This window comes from Carcharodon carcharias, chromosome 24 (assembly GCF_017639515.1).
Source record: "Carcharodon carcharias isolate sCarCar2 chromosome 24, sCarCar2.pri, whole genome shotgun sequence".
Lineage (NCBI taxonomy): Eukaryota > Metazoa > Chordata > Chondrichthyes > Lamniformes > Lamnidae > Carcharodon > Carcharodon carcharias.
The window spans coordinates 21,264,226-21,286,197 of record NC_054490.1 but is presented as its reverse complement, the minus strand read 5'-3'; positions in this window follow the sequence as shown (position 1 = coordinate 21,286,197).

Below are 21,972 nucleotides of genomic sequence, written 5' to 3'. Positions count from 1 at the left end.
GTCTTCGAATGAATTGTTGGTCCTTCCTTTAACCTTTACAGGCACTTGTTGGCCCTGAAGCTTGCCGAATCATTGACATCCAGTCTTCCATGGAATTATTGATCCTTCCCTTAACCTTTATGGGGAATTGTCGGCCCTCCAGCGTCATTATGTCCTTTTGAATCTCTCGCCCACTGGCCTGATGTAGACTATCCTGCAAGTAGCTACCCGCATTCCACTTTGGCCAGATCCTGTCTCTCCAAATTGAAATCGGCCTTCCCCCAATTCAGAAGCTTTATTTCTGGTCCTTCTTGTTCCTTTCCCATAACGACTTTGATTTTTCAGAGTTTTGGTCACAACCGCCTAAATGAACCCCCATGACAATTCTGTCATTTGCCTGCTTTTAATCCCTCAGATTAGGTACAGTACTGCCCAGTTCCCTTGTCGGACTTTCCACGTGCTTGCTCAAAATCTATCGTCGAAGGACATTAATAATTCCGCCTCCTCTAAGCCTTTCACACTTAGACCAGTTAATATTGGGGCAGATGCATTCCCCTGCTCTTAGTAGACTATTATTTATATACTTCTCTGAGATCTGCCTGAACAACTGATCCTCTATATCCCTCTGAGAGTTTGGAGTCCTATCGAACAATTCCAACAAAGTTATTGACCAATTTTTGTTTTTAAGTACTACAAACATGGCCTCATTTCATGAACATTTAATGGTACCATCGTTCTGCAGTAAATGGCTCCTTGATCATAAATGCAATAACAACTATACTTCAACACCACCCACACCTTGCGCCGTCACTTCTGAAGATTAAAGGCCCTGGAATATTGAGCTGGCAGTCCTGCCCTTCCCTCAACCATGTCTCAATGATAACAATTATACCATATAATCGTATGTTAATCAACACCCTCAATTCTTCTGATTTACTTGTGAAATTCATTGCGTTAAAATAGTTGCAATCCATCCTTGCATTTTTCCCTTGTGCTTTACGGAGTCTGTATTTGCTATGCTTTCCAGGCTGACTTAGTTTCTCTATGTGGATGAACAGGGAAATCACAAAGTTCAGGGTTCAGACAGAGCATGTGGTCTGCAATTTCTCGCCACACCACCCCACTAACCCGCAGACAATCCCACGAAGGCAGCGAAAATGGCAATTGGACACACTCCCAACCCCATCACAGGTGGCTTAGTGATATTTCCCCTAACTAATGTTGCAGTGTAATGTCTTGAGGACAGCGGTACCAGGGCAGATGTTGAAACTTGAACTCTGAATCTAATGATGACCATGAAATCTTGCTGATTTTCGAAAAAAAATCCCATTTGATTTATTAATCCCCTACAGGGGAAGTAATCTGTCGTTATTACCTGGACTGGACTAGATGTGAATCCAGACGGATTCCTAAGCGTCCTGTGAACAATGGACAATTAGTTATGGGCAATGAATGCTGGCCTGGCCAGTGACTACCACATTCCATGAGGGAATTAAAAAATAACATCGCCGTTCATGAAAAAAAAAGCGCTAATATTGTCCCTTTTCCTCCTCAGTATCATTTGGATTTTTACAACGATGGCATTCAGAACATTTGTGAAACAACCGGGCTTTAAAACCTAAGGCTCCAATTGAGTGCAATCCTTGAATTCATAATTTTTAAAACCTTTTATAGTGATATTTATTTTGGTGTTTTTTTGAGATTTTATTTAAGCTTGCATTTTTTACTGATGTTAATTTTCCAGTAATGAGATCAAGATTGAATTGCATGCAGTACAGGCAGCGCCATTACTCAGGCAATAAGGGGTGAATCCCAGGCCCATTGTTCTGAAAGAAGCAAAACGCCGTGGAAGCTGAAAATCTGAAACAAAAACACAAAATGCTGGAAACACTCAGGAACCTAACAGCATTGGCTGAGAGAAAAATAAAGTTAAGGCCCACGATAACTCTGTTTCTCTCTACACTCATTTATATGAAAATGCGTTCTTAAATTTTAGTCTGGGGGTCAAATTCTACACTTGAAGTGACAACAGACAGTGCTGCCGAATCTCAGCACGTTTGAAAACATGCGTGAACAGAAAAACCGAGTGTACATTCTGAGTTCCAATGATCCTATCCTTGAAGTTCTATGCTCTTTGAAGAAATTAATCCTGATCCTAATATCATGAAGCTCATGAAGTTATATTTCAGCAGGAAGGTTGATAGGGTTCAGATCCTGAGTTTACCTACTCGATAGCTCGGAACACCAGGCCTGTTCTATAACACTTGATTTGTTTGCGAGCCGCTTACAATGTCAGCCCTTCTCCAGAGGAGCTGGCGGTGGGGTGGTGGTATGGAAGCTATAATTTTGCCACGCCCATTACAGGTCACAGTCGCCGTGATATTTCCTTAAAATATCGGTTGTTCTTAACTGGTTTCAACTGACAAATGATGTCCAAAGTGGAAACAGCAATTGGGCTTAAAGATTGAGATATTAGTCACTCAACAGCACCGTGCATTAAATCAGTGCACTCTGCCCCACGAGAACAGGATCACTAATCAGTTGCTTATTTCCATTAAATGCCCACTCACCCCACCAAAACCAGCCACCCACCCACCGACACCAGCCCTCAGCCATGGTAATCCATCCCCTCCTCTCTGCCTCCCCAAATCAGCAAAAACCTTCGAACATACCCCTCACCCAACCCCTCCATCCAACCCACACCCGTCAACATCCCCACTCAGCCCAACTCCTTATACCTGCCTACCAAAAACACAAACAAGCAGCCATATACTCTACACCCTGTTGATCCTCCCTGCCTCCCCAACCCACCAAATCCACCTCACCCACCCGCTTCTCCCTGCCCCCACAACACATCATAAGTGCCTACCCGCCCCACCCACCAACGAACCACCAACCACGTAACCCCGGCCGTTCCTCCATACATATTTCACCCACCAACATCCCCCGAGCCGCCACATCCTCAACTACTCCTCGTTACCACACCCACCCATCAACACACCCCAACCGCCCGATGCCCACACCATTCTCCCTGCACCCTATCAGCACCACCTCACCCATTCCACCTCCCAAACCCTCCACCATACAACCCTAAACCTCCAACATCCGCTCACAAATCTTCCCCATCCCCTTCTCCATACCACCTCACCCACCGCCCCAACGCCCCCACAGCCAACGCCACCTCTTAGGACCAAAGTAAAAGCAAAATGCTGCTGATGATGGAAATTGAAAAAACAATCAGAAAATGCTTGAAACAATCAGCAGATCCGGCAGCATCTGTGAAGAGGAAAACCGTGTTGAATTTTCGAGTCTTTATGACCCTGCTTCGATGTTCTACTCAGTACAGATCAGTCATCTCTCTAATACGGGGTATAATTTGTGGGTTTCCCATTAAACAGCCAATTTCCTTTTATGACGTGGTAGATTCTTGTTGGGCCCGAGGGGTTAAGTTTCACAATGGGCATTTGTGAAAGTTGCTGGTTGTGGAATGAGCTGTCCATCCAACATCTCACCCTATCTGACCTCCTAGTGACCAGAACACCAACTGGATGCGGATAGGACTGTCTTTGATTTTGCCCGCTGAAAGGTTCATTGTCTTTCAAAGTAAAAAATAGCTACCTGAATGTGATGAATAAAAGGACTTAAATGTTGCAGCACCTCCCTTGATTGCTGAAAGTCTTCACCCTGAAAGGTTCAATCGAATTTTGCCACAAAACCTAATCCAACTCTGACTTATCTCCCATCTGGGTGTATTGCTCACTATTTTCTGTTCTGAACTTCCAGACTGAGGCTCCTAGCTTTGCCTCATTTCTCCAGCAGCGGCCATAGACTGAGTACAAGTGATAATTTTCAGATCGTGCTTTCATACAAAATAAACTATTGGTATTTTCCCCCCCATGGGAAATCGGTTAAGGGTTCAGCAACATTTGATTTGCGCACTGAACTGCTAGATGCACTTGATCATCTCCACGTGAGAGAAGCTGTCCATGTCCAAATGCAGAAATACACGGACATTACCCAGCTTTGGGATGTCAAGTGGCAAATATATTCGAGCCACACGATTGTCAGGCAATGACAACCTCCAACAAATATTAATCCAACAATCGCCCCTTAACATTTAATGGCATTACCATCACTGATTCACCGACAATCAACATGCTGGGGGTTCCATTGTCTGGAAAGTGACTTCTACACTCAGTTTCAATATTGTGGCTACAGGAGCAGGTCAGAGGCTAGGCAACCCGTGGCTTGTAAATTACCTACTGACTCCCCAGAGTTTATCCTCCATCTACAAAGCACAAGTCAGCAGGGTGATGGAATACTCCCGTCAAGCCGGGATGAGTGCATCTCCCAGAACACTAAAGAAGAATGACACCAAATGTATTAAAACAGCTCGTTTGATTGGCACATCATCCACAAACATTCACTCCCTCCACCACTGACGCACTGTAGCAGCAGTGTGTACGATCCATAAGATGCACTGCAGGAAATTACCAAAGTCCCTGTGGCAGCAACTCCCAAACCATCTTTAATTGACCTTGTTCAAAGGGCATTTAAGGATCAGCAATTACTGGGGCCCTGGAGTAACACGTAGGCCAAAAGAGATAAATAGTTGGGTTAACTAAATTTTTCGTGGTCATCAGCACACTTTGAGCTCCACTATTTTTTTAACCACTGGCTAGACATTCTAATTGCATTACTGTCTAGAGTGGGAGTTGATACTATGTCACCAGCACATTCATTCTTGTACTCCATTCTAACAAGCCACAGACAAAACCATTATGACGCCACAACCTCTCTTTCTTTTGTCTTACGGCCAAGAGTGAGGAACTATTTTTCTTTCAGTTACAGGAAAACATCACATTTAAATTCTAACATTCTAAAAGTCAGCCCAAAAATAGCATCATTATGAATGTGGAGGTAACGAGCTTACGACATCACAAATTGCAATCCTGAGATAGGTTACCATGCAGAGGGTGGCTTGTTAAAAACTAAATGAGCAGCTGGCACGCTTACATCTATGAAAGTTTATTGTGATTTGCGAAGGGGAAGTGACCCATCTTCATGTGGATGTTGGACACTGCTCTTGTCACAGAAGGGGTTGCGTCACCAGGCCCTAACTTTCCAACAATGCAGTCGACACAAAGGTCCAGTGAAAGGAAGGTTATCACAGTCATCATCAATAAGAAGAGAAACCAAGTCAGATATTCAGATATAAATCGAAAATCCGAGTGCAGGTATGTTACAGAGACCTGCCTTATTGTTTTATTCTTCCTTCGGTCACAATTTCAACAGAAAATTCATGATTTTCAGGATAAACCAGACAAGTTCATATGGCCGTTGCGTCTAGGAACAACAATTTCCCTCTTAGGTTCACTTCCCCTCTCCATTCCGAGACAAATCACATGTATAATTCGAAGATCTTCGACACACTGTCCGAGATGTAAAACTAATCTTCACAGCGTGGTTGGCCTTGTCTCAATTCTCTCAAATGTTCCTCAAGGTGCATGTGCCAAAACTATATTTGATGCAGAAGTTCAGTCCATCTCAGTAAATCCCACGGTTTGCAAAGAAAATTGCTCGACGAGCAGTATGAGCTTGCCGGTCTAGTTATTTCCAGGAACAGAATATTAACAGAATGCATATTTAGGACAATATCCTATCATCTATAATTTCAAACGAAATTACACTTCATCAGTCCATCATTGCAATTATTTGTGTTTCTTCTACAATGCAAAGTGCAATGTCAAGTTGAATAGCCATAATCCTTAAGATTGGATTAGTATGGTGACTCTTGCCACCACTATTATTATGCAAATGGTGCAACTTCTGGCAGAACATTTACTGAACAGCTTTGGTAGAATAAATTGGACTGTCCTAGAAACTTTACTTCTCTTTACTACTGAGTAAAAAATCAGTATAGAGATATCGAATTCATCCAATTTCAGGACGCATGTCAGGCGAGTGAACAAAAAGCACTTCGGAAATTAATGAATAAAATAAAAGTTATCGATTCGCAAAAGATCCGTTCCTCCGACTGGGAAAGACCATTTCTTTTGGAACTGTATGTCTTGGGTTCTAATGTACTGAAGTATCAAAAACATCCACACCTGATTCGTGAAAATGTGATTGAAAGAATCACAAGCATTACTCACCTGACATAAATGTCGGGTTCACAATGTTCGAACTTGCTTTAGTGCCAGAAGTTATATTTGTGATTTTTGTACCATATTGTTTATGAGCTCACAAAATTCCTTTAGCAGCCTATGATATCATATGCAATGTTGCTAAGTCATTACTAGGGAAACACACGTAAGCTAAGCTCTTTGAACTCACCTTTTTTCACTTAAGGTATATTTTTGATCCAAGAATTGAATCATGGCTGAACCACTGAGCACTGAAACCGGACCCGCCATTCACTAGATACACTTACAATTCGCTACAGTGGAAGACCCAGAGAGTTACCGAGGCTCCATGATAAATCCAGCAGACAGAGAAGTAACCAGCCAAGTAATTATGCTGGAATAAACAAAAGTTCCAGGCGTAAGATTAATTCATTTTTTAAAAATTCAAATTTTAATCCTTTTCAAATGGTTTAAAATTATAAAAGGTAATGTTGCAAAGTCAACGTACAATGAGAAAAATGGTGCTCGCTGATATTTATAAGAACAGCATGAAATAGTGTTAACTTTAGCTCGCTTTGTTATTCACAGTAATATTGCATATAAAATTCCAGTTGGAATACAGTTCAACAATGAGATAATTATATTTCAGATTTTTTTTTTAAGTTCTGTCGCGGGCCTGACAAGCACTGCATTTAATGTTCATTTGAAATTTCCCTCTTGACAACAATGAGTTGGGCTTCCATCACAAACTGTTGAAGGCTCTGTGGCAATGATGCTCCCAGACTGTTAGTGGAGAAGGAATGGATGATTTAGTGTCAGTGAGGCTCAGGAAAGGAACATTACTTTACAATTGAGGATCTTGTGTGAAGTAGATGTGCTCTTGAGGTTGTCACATTCCCAGATAGGCTGCCCCTTGCCCTTCGCGGCGGTAAAAGTTGAGGGTTTGGGTAGGTGCTGACAACACTGCATCGATGGCTTCCCAGAATTAACCCTGCAAGGCAAAGCCCAGGGCATTTTACAGTCCACCAGTGGTGGAAGAGGGATTATTTGACTAGATCCCGAGACTCAGGTTTAATGACGTACCTCAAAATGTGGTTTGAGAATTGATCCATGAATTCCACCCTCTTCCTCCTCTTCCACTTCTTCTCCCTCTCTCTCCACCTGCTCTCTCTCCCTCTCCCCCAACTGCAATCCTTCTCTCGGTCACTCCCTCTGTATTACGCTTTGACAACCCTTCTCTCTCTCTCTCTCTCTCTCACTATCTCTGCCGTTTTTTTTAATGTATTAATCCAGGGCCTTTGATGGCAGCTGTTCTCGAATCAACATTCCTTTATTTTTTCCTCTTCTTCCACTTCTCCTAATATCTTAATCAAAACAAAAAAAATGCGGATGCTGGAAATCCAAAACAAAAACAGAACTACCTGGAAAAACTCAGCAGGTCTGGCAGCATCGGCGGAGAAGAAAAGAGTAAAGAGTTGACGTTTCGAGTCCTCATGACCCTTCGACAGAACTTGAGTTCGAGTCCAAGAAAGAGTTGAAATATAAGGTGGTTTAAGGTGTGTGTGTGGGGGGCGGAGAGATAGAGAGAGAGAGAGTTGGTGGGGGTGGGGTGTGTGTTTGTAGGGACAAACAAACAGTGATAGAAGCAGATCATCAAAAGATGTCAACGACAATAGTACAATAGAACACATAGGTGTTAAAGTTAAAGTTGGTGATATTATCTAAACGAATGTGCTAATTAAGAATGGATGGTAGGGCACTCAAGGTATAGCTCTAGTGGGTTTTTTTTATATAATGGAAATAGGTGGGAAAAGGAAAATCTTTATAATTTATTGGAAAAAAAAGGAAGGGGGAAACAGAAAGTGGGTGGGGATGGGGGAGGGATCTCACGACCTAAAGTTGTTGAATTCAATATTCAGTCCGGAAGGCTGTAAGTTCCCTAGTCGGAGGATGAGGTGTTGTTCCTCCAGTTTACTTTGGGCTTCACTGAAACAATGCAGCAAGCCAAGGACAGACACGTGGGCAAGAGAGCAGGGTGGAATGTTAAAATGGCAAGCGACAGGGAGGTTTGGGTCATTCTTGCGGACAGACTGCAGGTGTTCTGCAAAGCGGTCGCCCAGTTTACGTTTGGTCTCTCCAATGTAGAGGAGAGCACATTGGGAGCAACGAATGCAGTAGACTATGTTGGGGGAAATGCAAGTGAAATGCTGCTTCACTTGAAAGGAGTATTTGGGTCCTTGGATGGTGAGGAGAGAGGAAGTGAAGGGGCAGGTGTTGCATCTTTTGCGTGGGCATGGGGTGGTGCCATAGGAGGGGGTTGAGGATTAGGGGGTGATGGAGGAGTGGACCAGGGTGAACCCGGAGGGAGCGATCCCTACGGAATGCCGATAAGGGTGGTGAAAGGAAGAATTGTTTGGTGGTGGCATCATGCTGGAGTTGGTGGAAATGGCAGAGGATGATCCTTTGAATGCGGAGGCTGGTGGGGTGATAAGTGAGGAGAAGGGGCACCCTATCATGTTTCTGGGAGGGAGGAGAAGGCGTGAGGGTGGATGCGCGGGAGATGGGCCGGACACGGTTGAGGGCCCTGTCAATGACCGTGGGTGGAAAACCTCGGTTAAGGAAGAAGGAGGACATGTCAGAGGAACTGTTTTTGAAGGTAGCATCATCGGAACAGATGCTACGGAGGCGAAGGAACTGAGATAATGGGATGGAGTCCTTACAGGAAGCGGGGTGTAAGGAGCTGTAGTCGAGATAGCTGTGGGAGTCGGTGGGTTTGTACTGGATATTGCTGGACAGTCTATCACCAGAGATTGAGACAGAGAGGTCAAGGAAGGGAAGGGAAGTGTCAGAGATGGACCACGTGAAAATGATGGAGCGGTGGAGATTGGAAGCAAAATTAATAAATTTTTCCAAGTCCTGACTAGAGCATGAAGCAGCACCGAAGTAATCATCGATGTACCGGAGAAAGAGTTGTGGAAGGGGGCCGGAGGATGTTCCACATACCCCATAAAGAGACAGGCATAGCTGGGGCCCATGTGGGTACCCATTTATTTGGAGGAAGTGAGAGGAGTTGAAGGAGAAATTGTTCAGCATGAGAACAAGTTCAGCCAGACGGAGGAGAGTAGTGGTGGATGGGGATTGTTCAGGCCTCAGTTCGAGGAAGAAGCTAAGGGCCCTCAGACCATCCTGGTGGGGGATGGAGGTGTAGAGTGATTGGACGTCCATGGTGAAGAAGAAGCGGTTGGGTCCAGGGAACTGGAAATTGTTGATGTGATGTAAGGTGTCAGAGGAATCACGGATGTAGGTGGGAAGGGACTGGACAAGGGGAGAGAGAAGGGAGTCAGGATAACGAGAAATGAGTTCTGTGGGGCAGGAGCAAGCTGAGACGATCAGTCTACCGGGGCTTGACATTTTAACACTCTACGCTGCTCTCTTGCCCACATGTCTGTCCTTGGCTTGCTGCATTGTTTCAGTGAAGCCCAACGTAAACTGGAGGAACAACATCTCATCTTCCGACTAGGGAATTTACAGCCTTCCGGACTGGATATTGAATTCAACAACTTTAGGTCGTGAGCTCCCTCCCCCATGCCCACCCACTTTCTGTTTCCCCCTTCCTTTTTTTCCAATAAATTATAAAGATTTTCCTTTTCCCACCTTTTTCCATTATATAAAAGAAAACACTAGAGCTATACCTTGAGTGCCCTACCATCCATTCTTAATTAGCACATTCATTTACATAATATCACCAACTTTAACTTTATCACCCATGTGTTCTATTGTATTATTGTCGTTGACATCTTTTGATGATCTGCTTCTATCACTGCTTGTTTGTCCCTACAACCACACCACCCCCCCCACCTCTCTCTCTCTCTATCTCTCCGGCCCGACACACACACCTTAAACCAGCTTATATTTCAACTCTTTCTTGGACTCGAACTCAAGTTCTGTCGAAGGGTCATGAGGACTCGAAATGTCAACTCTTTTCTTCTCCGCCAATGCTGCCAGACCTGCTGAGTTTTTCCAGGTAATTCTCCTAATATCTTCCTCCCCGTCTCACCGTCCATCTTCACTCTCACTCCTTCTCTCCAAATTGTCTACAACCCACTCTCTCTTCCATTCACTCTTTGTCCCTATCTTTCACATCCCTCTCAGAGGTCTCTCCTTCTCTCTCCCTCACACATGCCTCAACTCTTTATCTACCCCACCCACCGCAACCTCCCGCTCTTACTCTCTATCTCTACCACCCACCCCCAACCACAGCTTTTCCCGTCTGCCCATCATTGTCTCTACCATGCTACTCTCCCCCTGCCCTCTCCCTTTCTCTCTCGCCTTCATGATATCTCCCACCCAAAGCCACCTACCACTCTGTCTTTCTCTCTCTCACTCTTTTTCTGTCTCTCAATGTCGGCTCGTCTATCTCTCCATCTTCCTGCCTCTCCATCCCTATCCACCCTCCAACTCTCTCTGTCACTTTCTCTCGTGCCCACGTTACCCCCTGCTATCTACCCCTCCTTCTCTCTCTCTCCACCTCTATCTGTCCCACCATCGCCATCTCCCGCTCGCTTTCTTTCACTCTCTCGTTCTCTGCTCGGTCTGTCTCCCTGACTGCCTCTCTCTCTAACAAGCAGCTATGTTTTATTTGGTTTGATACGTTTTTCCTTGTGCACATTGTGTCATATATTATTTTTTGGTCACTCAGATTGTTTTGGGAGTGTTGTTTATTCTCTATCGGATTATTCTCTATTGGACAACAATAGCTCCGAACACAGCACACTTATCTAGAATATGCAGAACAAGCTGGGTGAGCGTTCTGTGGGTAAGTTTCAGGTTGAGGTCTGGAGAAAGAATGAGATGGTTAGATTTGAGCATGTTAGACAGTTGAATAGTGTTTGTGTTTTCTTGCACAAAAGGATAACTGAATGATTTTCAATGTCATCCATTCAGAAATTATCGCCAATCTTTTGCCTCCTCTTCTAGAATTTGTCAATCCCCGTAGGTAATCTGAAGCCCATGTGAATATACACCACTCGGTCAACTTAGAAGGAAAATGGCGATTTTCTTATCTCACAGACTACCCCTTAAAACTCCACTGAGATTAATTTACAAAACGGGTGTTCAGATGTATTGCTGCCTTTCTGTATTTCTGCCAAAGTTTCCCTCAGTTTTAACTGCAATCACTATTTTTTATTCATCCACAGTCTCTGAAAGTGTGCTTCCAATGGACCACGTCCAAATCGTTTCTATCATTGTCAGAGTAAATCCTGTACCTCGCCAATATAGGTCCGTTACATGGTATCATAAATAGCTCTGCTCCTCATTGCCACTGGCTTCCCACCGACTGCATCATTTTCGATATGGAATGAATGTCCCCTCACATGACAAGCAGTGAGTTCCACCTATTGATGTCTCACGCAGACAATCGTGCTAAATTGGAACGTGTTGCTGTGTTGAAGGCGCGATATCAGCTCCAGATGTTTTTTTTTGCTGTTTGCAGCATTCAGCTCTCGTTCACATTTATCATTGCACCCATAACTTACTGTAGTCAGGAAACTTGTATATATGGCACCCTAACCCTTCATCTAACCCTCGAAAAACGCCTGGAGAAGCTGACATCCCAACACAGATTGGTGGGAGATAACTGTGGTCAAAGCACGTGGTTAATTCAACAGAATAAAAAGAAGACAATCATAGATAAAGAGAGATGTTATCATTATAAACATGACGTACCAAGTTAAATGCATATTAACACTTTTCGTTCCAGTTTATCTCTTGTGGGCGCCTCTGGTACTTTCTAGGATCGCAGCCAAATCCCTGTCTTGTGATTAAATCATACTGGAATTCGTGGAACAAAAAAATTCAATTGAATGATCACTGTTTTAAATTTAAATTCTGTAGCCAGCCAATTTAGCGTGGAATAGACTAGTAGCCTTGATGCTACAATGTTTCCCACAAGGTAGCTCTGGTGATGGGCTAGACCCTGTACTGTGTTATCATGTAAAATAAATGATAGTGAACTGGCAAACCTGTTTAACACTTGTCCAATTTCATACCATAAAGGAACACAGTCAAAGGCAGAGGCATAGGTTAAATATGGATGGAAACACAATTGAATTCTTTTCGCAGAGTTATGGGCAGGATTGTATAGAGCCATCAGAGAAAGTAATCTCAAGGCTGACAGGTGAACCAATGTTCCGATTCAAGATTTATGACCAAGTATATAAAAGTCAAAGTTTGTCCAATGTCGTGCCCACAAATTAACCTGCTTCTTTAGAAGAAAATGATTGCAAAATGCACTGGATGGAATTTTGTATGTCTTTGGCTGGGTGTCCCGAATGTGTTACCGACCAAGAATCCAATGGCTTTGTGTGGAATATCAGGACGCACATATATCAAAATGAATTACTGCTTCCTCTCCGAAGCTGTGACCCTCTCTGGTGGCGAATTTGACCAGTGTCTTTTTGGTAGTGGCGGATGTGTTCCTGTTTCATTTCGATGTTGGCACTTGGCCCGGTCCAAGATTATGTGCTTCCGGAATCTGCAGAGGTCATTGTACAGTACCTGTGAGTACAGAAGAAATTCTTCACATGCGGCCAAATTATGCAAAGCCGAAAAGGCAGATCCAGCACCTGTTTGCTTTATTTTATATAGACTTGCTGAGAATGGAAAATACTGAAGGGCCTTGCTACCTTGTCACTCTCCCACACCAAACTAATTCCACCAAACCAACTAAATTTAGCGATCGAAGAAAGACATTTTGCGTTTGTCTGACACACTTATCCTCGTGAATCATCCTCAGCTGCTTCACAAGCAGTGTTCCCAGCCAAAACTCACACCTAGACATAGGGGGCGATAGAAAATTAGGATACAAAAAAAGTGTTAAAAAATGCTTTGGAGGAACACCTTAGGGTGCATGGCTGCTGAGCACATTGGTGCAATATAGCATGTTGTCAGCAGTGTTTTGTTTGACTTCAAATTTAGGGAAGATTGAAATATGGCAGGCGGAACAAAAGAACATGGGAATAGTGGAGACTCCAGAAGCCATGTTCTGGTGGAACTATTGCCTCCAGCTACGTAATTGCAACTCAATAGCCACAGAAACAAATTGGACATGCTAAGCGCACCAAGCCTAAAGAGCCAAACACGTGACAATGCCTGCTACCTCCCTCCTCCCCCCGGAATATTTCACAGCCTTTTTCCCGTGACTACCACGTATTTCTCGTGCTGTATTGACCCAATCAGTGGGAAATGCATTTCCCTGCGGCTACCTGCTGAAGTCTCTACTTACCTAAAACATTTCTCTCATATTCACCGCTGAGACTTTGGTTTTCTAGTGGAAAGGCCCCAGACCTCTCACCTGTTTGCACTTTCAAATTCCTTCTTCAGAATCCCCAAAAGCAGTTGGGTTGAACGGCCTGTTGGAGGGCAACTCATTTGTTATTATTTTTTTCCATGAAGGGGTCTGTTTATATGGATGATATCGGCGTGGGTGTACATAGATCACACTCAGACGCATGATGGTTTGAAAGCTCGTCTTATCTGTTATGTGACTTTTATTTTATCCACTCTCCTGTCCACCCATTGCCAACGCAACCATCAGATATCCCGCCATCTGAGATACTGAGAAACATGAGTAAAATGACGCCTGTATATTTAAATTTCCATGGAGGCCCATTGGATGGGAAATGGCGAGAGCTGTATCCCAATACAATGTTGCCACAGAACAATTCCACGTCCCATCTGTTTACTTTCTTCAGGTTCTCTGCCCAATGCTCTGGGTTAAGTTCCTTTATGAATTGGGGTGTCACACTGGGCGCGATCATCCTCGTGGCCAGAGGTCCTTTTACTTATTTCCGATTGTCCTTAATATATTCTTGCCACGGCTGATCAGGAATACGCTTTCAAGTTCCTAGTCGACCTCTAGTTCCTAGTGCTGTTGGAGATATCCATATAATTCGCTGTTTCCTTTTGATGGCCAGCAATTCGAAGATACAATTTCATAAGGTAAGTAATTATAGGGGACCATATAATATTTATTGTTGATCTAAAGCGAAGCAGGTGAACTGAATCTTTGCAGCACCTTTTGTGACCATCAGGATGCATCTTACATGGTAGGAAATGGTATCCTATCAACAAGAATGTGACTATGGCTAACTGATATTTTGTGGCTGTTGGTCAAGAGCTCTGAGATTCTGAGTGATCTGGGTTTTGAAGTGCATGAATCACAAAAGACTAGTGTGCAGGTACAGCAAGTGATTAGGAAAACTAATAGAATGTGCTAATTTATTGTGAGGGGAATTCAATACAAAAGTGGGAAGATTATGCTTCAGTTGGACAAGGCACTACTGAGACCACATTTGGATTTTTGAGTACAATACTGGTACCGGAAATTATGGAAGTGGAAAAGTATTAGAATCAATTCAAAAATTGTTTAGAAGACTAACATCAGGAATGGAGAGATTATCTTACGAGGAAAGGATGGACAGATTAGGCTAGTATCCATTGGAATGCAGAACAGAATGACATAACATTATTGAAACACATATGAGCCTGAGGCATATTGATATTTTGTATGTGGGGCTGATGTTTATCTTGTGGGAAAATCTAAAAAATGGGGTCACTGCTTAAAATAAAGGGTTCGCCCCTTTGAGACAGAGCAGAGGGGAAATACCTTCCCTCAGGGAGTGTTGAGACTTTGCAGACCCCTTCCTATAAAGGTGGTTGACGCAGGTTATTTCAATATTTTTAAGGCAGGGGTAGATATAATCTTGATTAATAAGGGTGTAAAATGTGATCGAGAGTCGGCCGGAATGTGGGACTGAGGTAGCATTCAAATCAGCCATGGTCTTTTTAAATGGAGGATCAGGCTCCAGGGACCGGCCGGCCGACTCCTGATCGTTATTCATATGTTTATATGGTCAAACTGATGAAAACAAGAGTTAAGTGTTATCTTGTTATGGAATTGTCGCTGTGATATGAAGCAGTTGGGAGGAGATGGAGGATGTATGCTTTTCAGATGCTAGCGTGTTCCCAAGAGTCACGTTTAGATCAATTACTCTCTCCTAACTTCTATAAACAAACTAGGTAATGGTGCAAGAAGCAACATGATAAAGTTTGTGACCGGAACGCAAATTAGTAATTTGGTACATATTGGTGAGTGAGGTTGTTGAGTCCAGATGGCATGGATAAAATAACGAAATGGGCAGGAGCTTCGTAGATGGAGTTGAATGCTGTCATGTATAACGTTTGAAAAGGTGAATATGGCAGGACAATGTTCAATTACGATTCTGAAAAGAGCAGGTGTGAAGAGCAGTCTTCCTGTTTACACTGGCCAATCGTTTTTTTTGTTAATTCATGGGATGTGTTCGTCGCCTGCTTGTGGCCAGTATTTGTTTCCAACCTCTTGGTCAGAGGGTATTTCAAAGAAACAACAACATTTAGGCCAGACTAATTTCCTGCCCTAAAGGACATTAGTGAATCATATGGGGCTTAGAAATAAGCAGCAATGATTGTGCCATCCTCATCAGCAGAATTTTAATTTCTAACGTTTCTTGAATTCGTATTTCACTATCTGACTTGCAGAATCCGGGCACACAGAGCATTACCCTGGGTCTTTGGCATAATAGTCAGTGCCAATACCACTAAGCCACGGCCTCTAAATAGAGTTTTACATCCTGAAATCAGCTAAATATGCGCCAACTTTATACATCACAGGTTTAGTCAACTAGAGCATTTGTGAACAATTCCTCACATGATACTCTTCGAATATTTAATGGCTTTAAAAGCGGTGCAGGGGAAGTGTCTAGGCCTGTTACACAGAATGGACCTCAGCTGTAAGGAAATGTTAAATTATAGCAAAGTCGCTCCTAAATGGCACAACAATGTTTCTGAGGTGACTTACTAAAGTTTATGAAGTTGCTGGGAGGATTTGATCGAAGAGACAGGGAACTGTAGCTCCCTCTAGCGACTGCGTTTTCAGCCAAGGGGCAGAGAATTAGCTTGAGAGGAAATAAAGTTCATTACTTTCTAACACAGTCGTCTGAATATGGGACGTCATACGTGAATAAGAAAAAAAAGAGTGGAAATTGCTTACAGAAATAATTTTAAACGGAAATATGGCAGCTCATTGAGAATGAAAAATTGACAAGCTTCCGAAGATAAAGATTGGGAGGTGGGGGGAGGGGGTGGGGTGGGGGGGGGGGGGGGGTGGGGTGGTGGGGGCCAGACGTGGGACACAGCATCACTGTGCTCCATCAACAGGACAGCACACGGAGGATGGGCAGATGTGCTGTTGATCTAGGAGCCAGATTTGCATGGATAGCAGCAGGTAGCGGACAACAGGTTTCTTTCCGGGCCAATTCCAGGCTGAATGACATTAGGTCATAGCACCATTGGGTCATGAAACATCTGCTAGCCAGTGTTATTTGTGGGGAGAGGAAGTTGCTGTCTGGGACACCCACATTTCTGCCTAAACTCCAGCTCCAGTCAGATCGATGTCAGTCTAGGCAGGTGATATAATCGCTTACTATTTACATTATGAGGCTTTTTTGTAGTTTATAGAAAAAAATACCACTTTGCTAGCATCAATGTCAGTTTAAATAAAATAACTAGTGTGTGCAAGGTCTACATATGGGCTCGGGAGTCTGTATAGCCTTCACTAGTTTATTGAGTTACATTTATTTTCTGACTCAGGTCGAGACGGCTAGCAGCACACTTGGTTTATTCGAATATTTGGGAAAATGGTGTTCACTTCTCTAAGAGAATGTCATATATAGATGGATTCACACATATAATATCATAGACACATACAGGCACATATTATATAAATACTCGTTAAACTAATAATTTTTCAGAAATTTCTTTCATTCTCAAAATAAATCCCAACCATCTGAACAATTTCTCTTGTTTGCAGCTAGGATTTAATGGGGACCAGAAGGAACTAGGTGTACATATCCATTGATCCTTGAAGGCAGCATCAGGGGTACATTAGGCATTTTTGATGGCATAAGAGAAACTTGCCTTTATTCGCCAAGGCATAGGTTATAAGAGCAGGGAGGTTATGTTCGAGTTTTGTGCAATGCTAATTGGGCCGCATCTTGTGTACTGTGTGCAGTTCTCATCGTCACAATATAGGAAGGATGTGATTGCACTCTGCAGGGTGCAGAGGAGATTCATCAGGATGTTGTCTGGGCTGGAGTATTTCAGCTATGAAGTGAGACTGTACCGGCTGAGTTGAAATTCCTTAGAGCAGAGAAGGCTGAGAGAGGGAGACCTGAAAGAGTTCATCAAAATTATGAGGGACTTAGGCAGGGCAGATGGGAAAAATCTTTTCCCCTTAGCAGAGGCAACAATAAACTATGGGCATTGATTTAAAGTAAGTGGCAGGAGTTTTAGAGGAGATTTGCAGATTAGGTTTTTGACCCAGAGTGGGGTGGGGCGGGTGTGTGTGGGGGGGAGGGGGAGGGGGTGGCTGCTAGACGGAACTCACTGCCTCAGGGGGTGGTAGTGTTAGGGACGCTCACACTATTTAATATGTGTTTAGTGGAGCACTTGAAATGTCACAGCGCACAGGGCTGCTGGCCAAGTGCTTGGATATGATATTAGAATAGATAGGTTCTTGATGGCCTGCAAGGGAACAATGGGCCACATGGCCTTTTTCTGTGCTGTGTTACTCTATGCTTCCACGACTGTTTCTGTTCACTATTTTGATTTCAAATCCGTTCTCTTTCAGAGCCGCCCAATATGTTCACTCTACAGGACATCTGCTCCCAAGCGCCATATACCACGGCCGTGCCGGTCGCAATGTGCGGCTTCAAGCACCACTCTAATCCGCTCTGCATGACAGTGCTGGAGATTCAGCGGGAGTAAACCTGCCGCCCTCTCAACGAGTCAGGTCCATGACTCAGGTTCCTTTAAGTGTCCAAGAACGCATGTTGCTGACTGAACAAAAGCAAAGTGATAAACAGAAGAAAGGGACGAGGGGGAAGGACCAACTGAATCGAAACAGACAAGAGGAGGACTTTCCTCCCTTCGTTATTGTGCTGGATATTTGTAAAACCTGTACAATTAATCAGTGTTCCCCTTTTATTTTCCGATAGCCACTCAAATGTTTAATCAATGCACATTTAAAACTTTATATTGAGCTTTCTTCTGTCACTGTTTCAAATCGTATATAATGTTTGCCCAATTTCCGTTTGACTCTTATCCAAAGTGAAGATCCCTCCCCTCTTCCCTTTCATTCACCTCTTTTCCACCTTGCCACTTCTCGAAACACTGATACATTTCCAATAATACCTTTCTGCTCTCCTTTATTTTCTCCCATCTATCACTAACATGTTTCTCTTTCCATCCTGTCCCAATGCCGGTGTCTCGCACGGTACCCACGTGTCTTCACGTTTTCCCATTGTTACACACCTCTTTGCTCGCTCTCATAGATCCATCCTCCGCTCAGCCTTTCATTCATGTACGAATTCCCACGTGTTGCACTTTTAAAACGAGGTTTGTTAAAAAATACATCAACACTCTGGGGATGGCAGAAACTGATTCATTCCAACCATGACCAAGGTACATGGGAACCGTGGAAAAGTCCTTGCTCACCAGTCCCCCTCGGAGGTTTTCACTCTTTCCCCCGCCTGCCCTCTTTTTTCTACCAATTCCATAATTCGCCGGTGTTTTAAACACTGCCCTTCACCGTAAGATGTTCTCCGGCACCATGAGGACGTGGGAGGTGACATGTTAATGAAAATGATATTGCTGCTGAATTTTCCTTTCCCTTTTGATTTGAGATAGAATACAGCAGCTTGGCTCCCATCTCTTTCTGTAATTAAAACCACCGTTAACATCCACAAACACGTCTATTCTTAACACTGTTAAAATAAAAGAGCACCTGTGCCGCTTCTCCCTTGAATTGTTGCTTTCCATCTGCTATATTATTGCGCATTTGCCAACCTCGCCATGGGAGATATTAGGAGTTTATGGTTTAAATACAACTGACAATTCAATTGAGGCCCCGCAAATCAATCTCCAATGGGCCGTTTTCCCCATATCCAACCCAGAGCTTCAGTCTGAAATGCCATTACTCTGAACACCAGGCAGTCTGGCTCAATCTCTTCCATTCAGAAATCAGAGAAAACGAGGTACGGACAAATTGGAAAAAGCAACGCAGTAATTTCTGAGTTACCTTTCAACACATTTGCCTAAATTCTACGAGGGGACTTAATCTTGACCCTAACCTACAGGCCCCAGGAAATACACTTGGCTGCGAGAGCAAGCTTCCACATGAAAGCATTGAATGACTAATATTATTAAACACGCTATTGAGGAAAGTGCAGGGAAGGGGACAACACTGAGTTTTTAATAGACACGTTGTACTGTGCAGTCTGTTTATTATTCAGAAGTTTACAGCTCTCACAATTTAGATATCTACACGGATTCACTTTCATCATTTCAAGGAGACGGGAAAACACGTTCTCACAACCAGCTAAGAACAGAAACATCGTATTGATTTCCCTCTCACTTACATAAAGCCTTTCCGTGATTCGCATCACCTTCAATATTCTAAAGGCTTAAAGATTAAAAAAAAAGAGTTGCGAAATATGATGCTGCAATAATCGATCAAGTCATTGTTTGGGCGCAATACCAGTTAAAGGGCAGATTCGGGCTGCGTGTGAGGGGAATTAACTGTAGAGGGTGGCTTCTGACTGGAGAAAATGACGGGTGCTGTGAGGTCTGTTTAGAGACCCTGCAGAGCGCAGAGGGGTAGGGAATCCCAGGGGGCCAAGAGTTGCTGAGTAGTTACATTTAGCTGACATTGAATCTGAGAGTTCAGTGCTCGGCTTTTGCTTTTTCCACCGCCTATGAGAAGATTAAACACAATTCCTGTTGCAATCTCCTGCTCCTTCAACAAAGGCTGAGGTTGGGACATGCTAGGCTGAAATAGTCCGTCCATAACAAACTGATAAAACACCATAGATATCCCAGTCAGAATACTATTCCCAACTTCGACACTCAATAGAATGGGAGCCACAGTATTCACATTTTACTCTAGTTGAAGAGTACAGGAGCGCGGAACCTCCCTGGTTAATCTGTTCCTGTTGACTCTTGGAGGTAAGAATAATACTGGATAGTGTCCTAACTGGTGTCCATTGGAAAAGCAAGGGCAGGGGTAGGATGCAGTCACCCTCTCCGCAGCACCAAATTTTAATGAGACCACAGTTCATTTCCTAACAGACTCGCAAATTCCTAAACTTTCATCATATACTTTGATCCTCACAGGAACCCGAGAAATTATTATTCTCGACCTCAAATATACCATCCTCCGGTATCCAGATTTCAAATGATCCAGAGGCATTTGTGGCCTCCAACAGCCGCCTCAAATCAAAATTCTCATTCACATTGTCATTGAGCACACTCCCTCCCCATTCCACCTTCCCTAACCTTCTCCCAACTCCCCTCCCTCTGTCCCTCTGCAGTCCCCTCCCCCTCTCCCTTCTCTTGTCTCCTCACTCTCCCCTCTATATTCAACAATACCCCTCTCCACTTTCATTCCCACTCTGCACCTGCCCTTCCCCTTCTTCTGCCCAATCAACCCCTACACCACACCCCCTCTCCACCCCTCCCTCTGCCCACTTCACATCAGGGTCTGTGGAGTGAAATTCATTGATACAGTGGACGAGATTATATTCAGATGCTTCAGCCCAACATTAGCGCCCATGGCTCAGTTGATTAAAAAGCCCGTTCAGTAGAGAGGAGATGCCCAGAGCTGCCTCTTAACTTATCTCCAGTTGGACCTTTTCAACATCCCAGCAAATGGGAAATTATCAGCAGTTGATGTGCAAATTTCAATCTGATAGAAAACCTCGAGGCCGTGATCAGTACAGGGAAGTAAAAACTCAAATTGTCCAATGTAAATTTCAGCGCTAAATGTAACTGGAGGGCTGCTGTGGTTCAAGAACCTAACTCTCCACTACAGTCTCAAGGGCACCTAGGGATGGGCAATAAATGATGGCACAGCCAGCGAAGCCCTCATCCCGTGAATGAATTAAAAAAAAAACTTCAGCATCTTCCTGATGTGCAGGCATCAGAAGCTATATTGAGCAACGAGGTGGTGAACTGATTGCACATGTGTCAAGAAAGGCAGGGGTCAGAAATGATAATACCTTAAGTTCTTGTGTTTCCAAATCTATTCAATGCTCTACAATATGTCATTGGCACAACTTAGAGAGTCACAGTATTTGCATTCTTGTTTACACGCGTGGTAACCTCACACCTTCCCACCACTAAGCACAAATAACTGCATGATTTATGTTGGAAACTGGAATTTGATTGCACTTTTTGTTTTGGCCATCATGAAACGTTTTGTAAAGTACTTTCATGTATTTTATGAAATAAGTACATTGGTAATATAGTAAGTAATAAATGCTAAATTATATACAGCTCAAATATGTTATAAGATATTGAAAATCGTTGTGGGAAATCAGGTTTTCAAAGGCTGGAAAAATCGGTCAAGCGACTTTTAATGTGCCAGCCCAGGGATCAAGTCCCTATTCGGATGTTGAATTTTTAATACTGCCCTGAGTGGTTGAAGGTGTTGATAGTAGGCACTCTCGCAAAACTCAATTATATTGATCTCCCTTAAATTTAAAAATCGCCACATGTTCTATGCTTCAATCTTTTTTTTCAGAACTTTGTTATACTTTTCTTTTGTTTAAAAAAAAACGCTTTCATACTTGGCTCTTGATTGGTACAAATAATCCCCTTCTGCGGGCCAGAGGAAATAGTTTCTCTGTTACGATGATGGGTGTTATTTTGTTTAGATCTTCTTGGAATTTGTTGGCATTCTATAAAGAAGCCTGTACATGAGTGCCTGCGC